At 40.5% G+C, this 12,638-nt stretch overlaps 1 protein-coding gene across 1 annotated transcript in view; it reads right to left on the bottom strand.

The window, feature by feature from the left end:
- NDST4 (N-deacetylase and N-sulfotransferase 4) overlaps positions 1-12,638 on the bottom strand; it is a gene marked incomplete at both ends in the record, with an annotated part of 52,476 nt that overhangs the window by 38,022 nt on the left and 1,816 nt on the right. The window lies entirely within an intron of this gene.

Raw genomic sequence — 12,638 nt, 5'->3', positions numbered from 1 at the left:
TTACTGTAGAGCTATTACTTGAGTCTGTTCAGCACTTCCCTGGAGCTGGTTACCTTTGTGGGAGGTCTGACAGGATAGGTGGAATTCTTTGAGGCAAGAAAATGGTGATGACGTGCACTTATTTGTGCAGTATGTTTACTGCAAACAGAAAAAAATATTTTTCCTTCTTGAATGGAATATCGAATTTATATATTATCTATAATTTATATTCAGCCCTACTTTTGCTGCTGTTTTGTAACTCTGTGCTAAAGACAGAAAACTGCCAGGAGCCTACCTGCATTTAATTTGACCAGGAGGAGTGCATCTGTCCCAGGAGAGGTTCAGCCTGTTTCAGCTGAAGAAGATGAATGGGGTGATACTGCACCAAACTTGCTACTCTCTCCTGACTAAGTGGTGAATAACATCCCTGAGAACCCAGGAGGTGGCTTTTGAGTTAGTATTAGAAGAGGGATGATGCCAGTGTGACACAGATACCCCAGCAGTGAGAGCATCTTGACCAACTGCACAAGTGTGGGTGCACAGATACATAAAAATATCCATGGCAATTATCCATTCTCTCTTCTTGGAAAAGGAAATTCCTGGCCTTGTTAGAGCATCTAGCAGCAGAAAGTTCAAATGAAGAGCAAGGGGACAGTCTAAGAGGGCAAAAAGTATGAATAGAAAATCGAGAGCATGAATAAAGAGCAGGGTTTATTTTAAGCGGCGCCACACAGATGAGTTCAGCAATTGCTCCCCATTCTGGGGAAAATCAAAGGCATTGGGCCTGGCTGGGAGCATCCAGGGGAGCTGTGGGAGCAGGGAATGGCTGCAGTGCTTTCCTGCCAGCAGTGATAGGTGCTCTGTGTCAGCCTCACCCACTGAGAAGATTTACAGCCTATTTGGGAAAGCACTGAGGGTCTCCAGTATCAATCACTCCTGATCCTGAAGGGTTTTCTAGTAATACTAACCAAATCTGCTGACAAGTCCTGGAAGGGGAAAAGCCAGCATGTGCCCAAGCTGAGAACAGGGGGCAATTCCCTGCTGGCACAAGCCTGGGGCTGAACAGGATCCCTCCCTGCAGGGTCATGCAGCAGGGACAGGAGCTGCTGGCACTTTGAGTGGAGCACTGAAGGTGCTTGGAGATTATTTCTTATCACTTCTGACTTTTCAGAAGCTTAAGCATTTTCAGCAAAAGAAATCTCTCGAAGAAAGGCTCTTCAGGCAGGGGAATCAGGGGAAGGCAATCTGCCAGTGGAAGATCATTTGGATCACTGGTCCAGTTGTTGAAACAACATGATGGGGAATGCTTGTTCTAATTTCAGTGGCTCTGCTCCCTACGGCTGCAGTTCAGCCTGGGCAGCTGAACAACAGCCCCATGAAATAAAGAAGAGATGCTCTATTTCCCCACATCTGCATGAGGCAGGTGGGGTTTGTCTGTCCCCAATTCCACTGCAGAGCTAACAAGAAAGAGGCCCAAAAGGCAGGGACAGGACCCTCATGTCAACTCTGATCAATCACAAAAGTAATCTCTGAAATAAGTATTGAACAGCAAAACCATCTTGAGGCTTTACAGGGGGGGACCACATCAAGGTCTAAAATAATTTGTTAGTAAAAAATGCATGTTGAGCCATAGTGGTCCTGTTGCAGGAAACTCTGCTGGTGTCCCTCACTGTGCTGCATGTCACCCACATAACACCCAGACTGGTCATTAGTTAGCTCAGGTCATGTTTAGGCTATGCAAAAAAAAAAAAAAAAAAAAAAAAAAAAAAGGATCAAAGTCTCCCTCTCTTTGGCACAATACAAAGATAGGCTAAAAGACAAGTAACACGAACAACTGCATTTTGGTTGGGTTTGTATATCCTTTCTTTTTCTTGTGCCTTGGTGCTTCAGACATGCTTCCTTATGCAAAAACAACAACAACAACAACAACAACAACAACAACAACACAAACAAAAAAAACCAAACAAAAAACCAAAAAACAAACAAACAAAACAAACAAACAAAAAAACCCAAACAAAAAACCCAAACAAACAAAACCAAAACAAACAAACAAACAAAAAAAACCAAACAAAAAACCCAAACAAACAAAACCAAAACAAACAAACAAACAAAAAACCACCAAAAAAACCACAAAACAAACCCAAAAAACCTCCACAACCTGTTACAGGTGGGTACTCAGTTGCTATAAATTATTTAAAGGCTAGACTAATGGCAGCTACCTTATTTATCTTCTTTAATTTATAGACCTGGATCTACTAAGGTTTAATCAGAGTGGTTTTCTGTTCCTTTGCTGCCCTTGGAAATCATTCACTTGGATAACTTGTCACAAAAATAAAACTTCCTTCAAGTTCTCATCATGTACATTTATCTCAAGATTCTGAACACCTACCAGCAATCTCAAATTCCTGCTTTAAATTTACTGCTTTAAACCTAACTGATGTATATGCTTTGTCGTGGGGAAGTAAGGTTGGTTTTTTTTTCAGCACACATTCCATCATGAAGGAGAGATTGGAGCAGGTGATATATCCTGGACTGAGGTCTGTCCTTCAGGATTCAGACTGGGTGTGTGGCACCATGATGGATCTGTCTTGTGTCTTTAAGATGTGCCTCCATATGTTTGGGTTTTTTTCCCCTATGAGAGTCTGCCCATTGTCCACCCTCTCCATAAAAATCAGAAACCAGGCAAGTCTGGAGGACTGTTTTCCCAGTTATTGTGAAACCTTCACTTTGCAAAAAATCTTGATGAGTAAGGGTGTGCTTTAAAAACCACTAGGATTAAGTGTTGCTGTTTAATATTTTTGAGATGTTTGATACTTATCTGGCAGAGCTTAACTGCTTTGACCCTTTTTCCTTCTTTGTGATGCTGTCTTCCATTCTCCAGGGAGCTCGCTTCAGTGTTTTGATAACTAGAATTGGATGTTTTGGTGGAATGAAAAGGGAATTTCAAGGCAAATGTTCTTGCTTTACACTGCATCTTTTTCACCAGAGATCAGAGTGCCTCTGCCACCCCCTGCTCCTTCAGTTTCAGAGCAGAGGGAGCTAAAACCTTTATTGTCCTCCAGGACAGGTTTTAAAATCCCTCCATCCCAGAAAATCCTCCTGCTTACCACTGCTTTATCATCCTTCCCAGCATGAAGACAGCATAGTGAGCTGTCCAGAGGAGGCTGGAAGATCCAAAGCAAAATGGCAATGCCCATCTTACATTTCTACTCAGTTCTCTTGAATAGAAACATGAAAGGCCAGTATGTTGTCCAACAAAATCAGTTCAGATCACCAACTGAAGCTGGCATATTTGAAATCAACAGTATCAGAAGTTCCAGTAGATAACTTTTTTCATAAAACGAGGTAATTTCAGGTAAAATTGAGAACAAATCTCTTTAACAGTCACAGGAAATGTTTCAGGTTGAAAAGTATCACCATACCTTTCCCAAAAGTGGGAAAATTACAGAACTGAAGTACTGCTCTTCCTCAGATCACTCTGGAATAGAGACTGGCAAAAAACCCCAAGAAATTCAAGTGGTCCAATGTGATTGTGGAAAAGTGATGAAATCTTTCAGTCCTTTCAGTAACTTCCTAGGAAGGAAACTTCTGACAACAGGAAGTCTTTCTAACATGGCTTTTCCAGCTCAGCCTTGTGTAAGTGCCCACAGCAGGTCCCAAGCTCCCTGAGCAGACCCTAGAGGGATGGTGTGTCTTCCAAGAGTGATGCTGGCTGATGACAACAATAATCCAGTGGAAAAGCAGTGTTTGTGATCCTTTCCTAAGTCTCTTAACAGCTGAAACTCTTGGCTTTTCCCTGTTCTCACACATAAGAGAACACTGGTACTGAACCCTTGTGGTGAACAGGTCTCTAGCACTTGGGAGCAGGGCAGAGAGCTGATCTCACCAGCACATCCAGGACCTGCATTGCACTGTCTTAAAAAAATAAAAGCAGCACAGAAAGGTTGGGGGGGAAAGGTTCAGTTTTTGCTTAAAACAGATTCCTATTTCAGAGTCATTCACGTGCATTTTGGTGGCAGCCAGAAAAAGGCATTACTGAGGCAGTTAACTTTTAAATCTAGTTGCTTTTGATCTTAATCATTAAAGGCAGTACTTTTATCTCTAAATATTCCCATTGAAAACTGTAGCTACTTGCAGTGTAAAGTATAAATTCATGTAACACAGGATCATTAAACTGGGAAAAATATGTTCAGCAAACTATCAAGCTTTTAATTATAGTTGTTACATTAAATTTCCACTCATTTCTGAAGTGAGAGATTCTATTACTCTCACAGCTAAAGGGTAATGCCATAATTTTATTTTATATGGGAATAGCTGTTTAAAAATCACAAATACTGAATTGCTGTGACAGGCTCTGCTTGGGTAATGCTCTGCTAGCCAAGCAGGACTCTTTGACAAGGTGTACCAAACCCAAATCCTGGAAATACTTTGCAGCTGTAAGATGAGAGAGCTAAAAGCTGGGTGCTATTTTTCCATTGTGGAAAACCTTCCTTATTCCTCAAGCTCTTCTTTGGTCTGTGTCTTCCCCCTTCTTTGCCCCCTCTCTCCTCTGCTGGGGTTCAGCACACCCCCTTGGGTTATGCCACCAGTGAAATTAATACTTTAATATTAATTTAATTCATAAATACGGCACATTTCTGTCTGTGGAATATCAGCTGGCTTTGAGCAGGTTAAGAGCAGAAGCCTTTTAGAAGGCTGGTTTTAACCATGCTGCAGTGGGCTCTTTCCAGGCACAGGTTTCCTGCCCAAAATTCCCTCTGGTCTTTAACACTCACCTTGAAATATTTACAGCAGGGATGGGTAGCTTTTAGTTCCTGATAATATACTGGCAGCCTATTCCCAGGTTCAGCAGAAATAACAGTGAGAGCATAAGGGAAACCGTATTCCCTTTCCTAATAACAAATACAGCAGAATTACACTTTATAATACCACAGACATATTTGTTTATGATGCACATAAATCTTGGGATATGTTACTAGGAAGACACATGCAGAGCTTTTTTATTAAAGAATCCACATTCTGCAGCTGAACTTTATTTTTTTAAAATGTAATGCATTATTGTTAATATTGCTATTATTGTTAACCATGCAGAGCATAGCCTCAGCAGTTCACACTTCTGCCTGGAACTCCTAAATTAAAATTATTATATGGTATTTAATCTCTATTAACAATAGACTCCTATAGATTAATGCTTATTTATGCATGTATATTCAATTAATTCCCAAACATTTGCGCTAATTTGCTGAAAACCCTCCAGTAAACATTATTAGAAAGGAGGTCTTCAGTCTTGTAGCCCTCAGGGATTAAATGTTACTGGAAAATGGACAAAGCACTTTGATCTTCACCCCCTGGATCTCTCTCTCCCTTGTCCTGCTTTTCACCAGGTACAACCTGCTGCCCACGTGCTTTGCCCTCTTAAAACAATTGGGTTGCCACCAAAGAAGCATTTGTGCTATCAAGAATCAGTGACAACTTTAAGACCCAATATTTCATGAGGTTTGGGCAGGGCAGGCAAATACAGTCTCCTGTGAAGAATGTGAATTCCATCAGTTTTTATACCATTTTTTACTTGAATGGCTGATGTTTTGGGATGAAAAACACAGAGGTCCTAAAGCCCATGGCTTTAATTCAGTCTGATTCAATCCAGGCAGTTCAAGTGTAATATTGAGACAATTTTTAGGAATTGCTTCAGTGTTGGTATTTTAGATTTAACATGTAATGTAAAAGCTGCATTAATAATTCTGGCTTTTACGTGAAATGAAGAGGTAGTAAAAACCTGAAACATCCATTTCCTGGGATATTCTTGCATTAAAGAAGGCTCTCAGCAAAGTGTGAATTACTTGCATTTTTTAATTTCTGGAAGATCAGCAATTCCAAAGCTACATTTAATTATTATCTTTGGAATTTATTTTTTTTTAATATTCTGCGGACTGTCCCCTTTTCCTTTAGCCTGCCAGAGCAGATGAGCTGGCAGAACACAATTTTGTTTGAATCATATTCCAGTGAAGCATTCTGTGTTTCATAAATCAACATTTTGCCACAGGAAGCTGTTTCACTGGAGCAATCCAAGTTGATCAAGTAACAGGAATATAAACTTCATTTTCCTCTGCCTTGCCACTTTGCCATTTTGGAAGGATTTTCCACCCATTTAGTATAAGGATAAATGGCTGAACAAGTAGGATGGAAGGAAAATTAAAATCCTAACCTCTAACTCATTGGATTTTTTTCCCATACCTTGGTCAGAAAGTATTGGGAAGGTGGTATTATTTTTAACAGATTTAGTTTGTGTTTTTTTAAAAACCAAAGGCTAAAATGCCAATTAAATTATTACATCAATTTAAAAAATTAAACTTTGAGATAAGAGATTCAGCCTTTTCTAACCAGAAGTGTTAAAAATAGCAGAGATATGTCATGTGCTAGAGAAGCTGAGCATGTGCCACACCACAGATCCCACTTGTGTTTGGGTGCAGTCTGAATGAAAAATGTGAACAGCAGACTAAGAGAGTGCTGGCAATTAGCAGCAAGAACAAAAACACGGAAAAAGAGTAAGGCTTACAAACATTTAGAGAAATTGTCATGGCTTGGTAAAGGATATTTAAAATTTGTGCTTCTGAAGGAGAAAAAAATTACTTAATCTGTGGCTTTATTTCCTAAAGAAGGCAAACTCTGGGCTCTGAAAGGGGAAACTTTAGTTTCTCACAGAAGCTGTCAGGCTGGAACAACACCAGGCTGCCTTCTCTGTCAGCCTCAACTGAGAGCAAATACAGGAACTTCTTATTGCAGCTCCCCTCATCAATGATAAATGCTGCAGCTTGGGATCAGAACACTCCAGTGCAGGCAATGTGTTGCAGTAAATCAAATCCCACTGCCCAGAAAGCCCCAGGGTGTTTTAATTAATACACTGGTTTGCAGGAAATTGTTGTGAGTTTATCTTTTAATTTTCTTGTAAATTTTGAAAATTAAATTCTCAATGGAATTAAATAAAAATGGGTTTGTTTTGTTTTCTCTCTGACATTTCTGGACAAAAATTCTCAACTTTTATAAGATATTATCTATAAGATGCTGTGACTATTTAAGTTATAAGTTAATGTATTTAGCATTAGAAATTTTGCTGACACAAAATGACATATTTCCATTACTAAATAGTCTTCTATTAGAATTTCCCATGAAGCAAATAAATTCTTTAGTACTTTGTTTTCTTTTTCTGCCTGGATGGAAAGAAGATGGGTCAGGAGATGTAGAACATGGGGAATAAAAGCAGTAATTGAGGGGATCTCTCACCATATTCATAGAAAAGACACCGACCCTAAGATTTAATTTGTGTGAGGATATGTATATAGAGCTGTAGGAGTGGATGGATAGATGGATATGTCTAAGGATTTGAACCCTGACATACTCAAATATTTGGTTTTTACCAAATGACCACTGCAATGTGACAGAGATGTGGACAGAAAATGCCCAGTTAATTATTGCTAAATAATTTAAGTCTCAAATTTCTCCTCTTCTCTTGGACATTTTCTCTGTTTCTCACCTCTTTGTCCATCCCTCCCTGTACCCACCCTTTTCCTGAGCACTGCCACTTGCACATCATTTGAATAATGCCAACAGTGCTAAATTGAGCTTTTGCTCTAAGTGTTCCTCCTGCTCCCATTTGGATGACAAAGGCATATTTAAAGTCACTTAAGTAACGCTGCTCCTGAAGGAGCTGCATTATAGATGGGTTCCTGGAAATGTGTTTATTGCTGCTTCAAGTGCTTTTAAGGCAATAATTATGACTGCTCTTGCATTCTGCACTGCCTGGCCCTTCTACAAGGCTACTCCATCATTTCAGAGTGTTGTTTTCTGTCCAGGAAGCAACTGTTAGTGCTCCTTTTTAACTAATATACATTGTTTTAAAGCTCAGGTTAATGCAGATCTCTTGAGGGGTTGATATAAAGCAGATGTGGGTTTTTGGCTCCTATGGATTCCCTAAGTGAAGCTAAATTAAATAGAGTCCCACGTGTATCCTGGAAATATACTCTAGCTTGATACAACCTATGACTTCAGAATTATTTTGGAGAAAGGATTCAAGGAATAAGTACAAATCCAGGAAATCAGTGCAAGTGTAGAAGAGGAATGTGTCCCAAGTCAGCGGTGCTTGGTACAGGATGTGAGCACTGAAAATGTTAAATGAAATGGAAAACATGCCATTTCTAGATTTTCAAATGTATTGTGACTTTTTTTTCAAAATTAAGTTCTCCTGAGTTCTTAGAGATGGAAGGAAGGATGATTTCTCTCTCTTTTTTTTTTTTTTTTTTTTTTTTTTTTTTTTTTTTTTTTTTTCTTTCCCTTTTAATAATTAATTTGTTGCTTTGTGGGATATTATACTTTTTTCCTTGGGGAAAAAACGCCAAACATCTGAGATAATTCTGTGGTGCTTGTATGAAAAATACCAAATTGAACTCCCTGGAGTCATGTAACCCTAGAGAGCAAAAACCAGTGTGTTCTCTGGGACAGAAGAATACCAAGGGAGTTTTCAAACATTCAGGAAAATCGTTGTTTAATAAATTCAAGAGGTAGAAAATTTGAGCCACCAGAATCTGTTTTCTGCCAAGACTGTATAAAACACTGTCAAGACCACCTAACCTTGAGTGGGAGGCTGGCAGATGAGAGAACCCCAAGTCTATTATAATTCAGGGAGGGTACTGGGATAGACAGTCAAACCATCAGGCTACCAAGGAGAAGGATACAGGTTCTGCTGGTGGCAAGGGAATTGTGGTTTTTAACTACATTGGTACTGGAATTCTGAATGAAAGAACAGATGCCACTGAAACAAAAGAGGTATGAAACGTTTTGTCTGATGTGTCTTGACAAGGCACTTGAGCAGTATTCAACACTCAAATTATTACAGAAAGAGTTGGGTGCTTCAAGAGACCTGAACAAGGAAAATATTGAATGAACTGTCATCTCTGATGAAGCAGAATGGAGCAGGCACTCCCACTTTTAAATAATATTATTAAAGTTCTCATGTAATGCCTCTCAGCTGCTTTTTAAATTAATTTTTAAAGACTTTAACACCATCCAAAAGTGGGAGCTCCAGAACTCCGCTTCATTGTGTTCTTCACTGTCTCTCTCAATACTTTAAAGGGTGACAGAAGTGCCACCCAGCCTGCAGTGACTAATGCTTGGCTGTCTCCTCTGGGCTCCTGTGCTCACACATCTCCTGGGCTGGTCATGGGTGTGGTTACTTTACTGGCAGGGGCTTACTATTATTATTATTATTATTAGGGTATCAGGGTGACTGTTTTATCTCATGACTGACCATTCTGCCATGCCTGGTGATGTGGCCCAGACATTTCCAATAGCTTCACCTGAAAGTAGTTGTCCTTGCACAAAACTCAGGGAGAATCATATGCTGGAGAGATTGAGTGGTTGAGCTCAGCTCCCTGCTGTGCCAGTATTTTTTAATTTGAAATTGTCAGGAAAGATGCAACTCCAAGATGAATTCTTGTCTTTAAAACACTAAAATGAGCCAGAACTCACAGGCTTTAAGTGTTCCAGGCATTTTAATGATGGTGAAGGTCAAGGACAAAGTGGGGGCTGTGGCAGTGAGGAGGTGTCAGAGACTAATGCAATTCTTACTTCCACTGAAGGAAGTGGACTGGAGCTCAGAGGAGAAGGCAGACAGGCTGCAAGGAGAAGGAAGAGCTGCACTCAGCACTGGCACAGAGGCCATTCCCAAGCATGGCTCCATCATTTTACTGTAGCTCAGAAAGTCCAAGGATGCTCCTATCCCTACAGTGACCATTAGAAGGATTACACAGAGGGGAAATAGAGGTTTTAGAGAAGCGGGCTGTGGGATATGGTGGTGCTGGACAGGCAATTTCTCCTTGATAACCTTATCAGCTGGGAAAGTGGGGGAAGAGAACAAGTGATTCCTGAGTCCACCCAGAAGAAGATGTGTTGCAGTCTAAATTCTGCTGAGAGGAGAGTAGAAAGTGAAAGGCTAAAGCTTTTTGCTTCATTTGGAGTGTTTTTTTATTTGCTTTATTTATTAAAGAGTAAATGCCTTAGCTTGCACTGTGCTCTTGCAGGGCTTTTGAGTTAATAATAGGATGTGTATTTGTGAAAGGTGTTGGAAAAGCCTTTGTGGCTGCTTTGAGCTCTTCCTGGGTGAGTAAATATTGTACTAGCTCATACTATGGCAACAGAAAAAATAGAAATACTTGAGCAAGTTCTTACTCTTTGTTTGGGTAACGCAGCCCTCTTTGTGCTCCGTTAAAAGGAAACTTTAAAGGTGAAAGCTTTGTATTTTTTCTGTGTGGTTCTCACAGATACAGCATAAAAAAGACATTTCCAGGTTGTTTGGTTGTTTTTTTTTTGTTTTTGTTTTTTTTTTTTTTTTGTTTGTTTTTTTGTTTGTTTTTTTGTTTTTTTTTGTTTTTTTTTTTTTTTTTTGCCAAATCACTGATGCCAGTGATACTGAACTTGTGTGGCTGGGAGCCAGTATCACTTACAAGTACACAAATTCACTGTTTCTGCAGATTAACTGATGAATTCTTCTGCCTTCTAAAATCAAGCACTGAGATAATATATTGGCAGGCAGGAAAGGGAGAAATTCATTTGCAGGGGCTCACTAGGCTCAAAGTAGAACTCCACTCCAGCTGGAAAAACAGCTTTCTGTGACTCTGCTGAGTTCCTGCTAATTACTTAGCCAGACATGACCTTGCACAACTTCTTCAGCACCAAAGACTAGGAGAAGTTCTGTGGTAAACAGAGCCCATAATATCCCTGTTCCCTAATCTCTGTTTCTGTAGCTGATGCCACCCTTTATAAAAGTCTCTCTATCTCTATCTCTATCTCTATCTCTATCTCTATCTATCTATCTATCCCTGAGGCACCTAGTTGAGAAATGGCTTTGTGAGGGAATAAAAACATTTGGCTTGCAGGAAGTAATTAATTACACAGGCACAGGTTTACTTGTTTGATTACCATCACATGCCAATATTGTTATCAGAAGACTTGCTGTGTATTAAAGCATTCCCATGGGATTTGGGTGGGCATGGCACCTTTGGAGAGCCTGGCAGAGAATCCTCTGTGAGCAGCCTCAGCCACTGCTCCCAAGGGCAGGGCAATGCTTTGCCATTACTGAAATATTAACATCCTAAGCAGTTGTTATTTTTGCCTCTCGAGCAAAGCTGCTGTGCTTAACAGGAGTGAAGGCAGGTCGGCTGGTTCTTAATTGCCTCCTCCCCCCAGTGACTTGGGAGATTGTTCTCTAACCGGCTGTAATTATCCTCTCCTGTAAACTAACCAAGTGCACTCTGCTTTCGGTGTGATGTTCATTAGCAGGGTTCTGTTCTGTGGGTTAATGTATTCTGGGAATGTCCAGTCTGTAGGAACACACTGATTTGTGTAGCGAGTGTTTGTGAAATACCCTGAGGAACAGCTCTGTGCCAGGGAACTGATTCGAAATGAAATCCTTAATGCTGAGGACAGAGTATCTATGGATGCTCTCAAGCTGCAGGGTGGATTTATGTGTGAAACATTCACCTAAAAAGGGGAGATAAACTTTTTATTGTTCCCAGAAGAGAACTTGAGGGAAAGCTTGGTTCTGAGCCTGTGCCTGCAGAAGATTTCTCCCCGTCGTTAGCGGTTGTGGCATGATTTCTTGTGTGAGGTGAGGAGAGGATTTATCCTGCGAGTGGCACTTTTGGTGTTTTTTTGAGGAAAGTGGGCTTCTAATTTGGCACTGGAGAAGTGTGGGAAGAATGAAAGCTTCCCTTTGTACTGTGGCACAAACACAATGAATGAAAGAAGGCTCACCATGCGTTGCTTGAAAAATAATAAATTAAAAATGTCTGAATCCTAGCAGATGTTTTTCCTTGTTATTGTCTAGATACTCAGCAGGTATGGATTGGTTGGTTTTCAGATGGATAAATGTGTGCAGCGCATAAATATAATTCTGAATGCTTTTAACAGCATCCAGCTCCTCCTGCAGCCCCTGGAAGTGGAGTTTTCTGCTGAGCATGGCAGCATGGTTGCTGTGCCAAGCACAGCTGGAAACGTTTGCCTGGCAATGCTGTTGACTGCTGGATAGTAACGGAGGTGACTTGGGCTTTTTTCCTGCATAATGAGATGATTCCAGTGAGAACTCTGCTCTGAGTGTCTCTGTGTGGACACTCTGCTGGCAATGAGGGCTCTTTAACCACTGTGGAATAGTCACAGGCTTCCTTGGTGTGGAGCAACCCACGTCAGAAAGAGGCTCTCAAAAAGGCACAGGCGGGAAGCTATTGCTGAAAAACTTGTTTCACAATTGCCTTTTGAGTTAATTTCCTCTTGCGTATGAGCCCTTTCTCAGAGCATTTCCCCATGTATTTCCAGAGAGAGAGAGCACTTGATCACTGAGCTTGTGTGCAGTGCTCAGATGTCAAAGGCACCAGGCACTCCAAGTGCCTGGTGCTCAGAATCAGCCCTGATGAGCATTTATATGCCTGGTTTGGCTAATAGAATTACCCCAAGTGTTCTGATGTGCAAAATGGTTCCAATTGTATGTGAGACTACTGCTCTTGATGGGTATTTGGATACCTCAGTGGTCTGGATGAGGAAGCAAATGAACATAGAAAATTGTAGAAATGGAAATAAGGGTTTAGAAATTAAATAGGAATCTGCTTTTAAAA

This window comes from Zosterops lateralis, assembly GCF_965231275.1.
Source record: "Zosterops lateralis genome assembly, chromosome: 5".
NCBI classification, from domain to species: Eukaryota; Metazoa; Chordata; class Aves; order Passeriformes; family Zosteropidae; genus Zosterops; species Zosterops lateralis.
The sequence above is the reverse complement of the archived record's forward strand: the minus strand, read 5'-3'. Positions and strand labels throughout refer to the sequence as shown.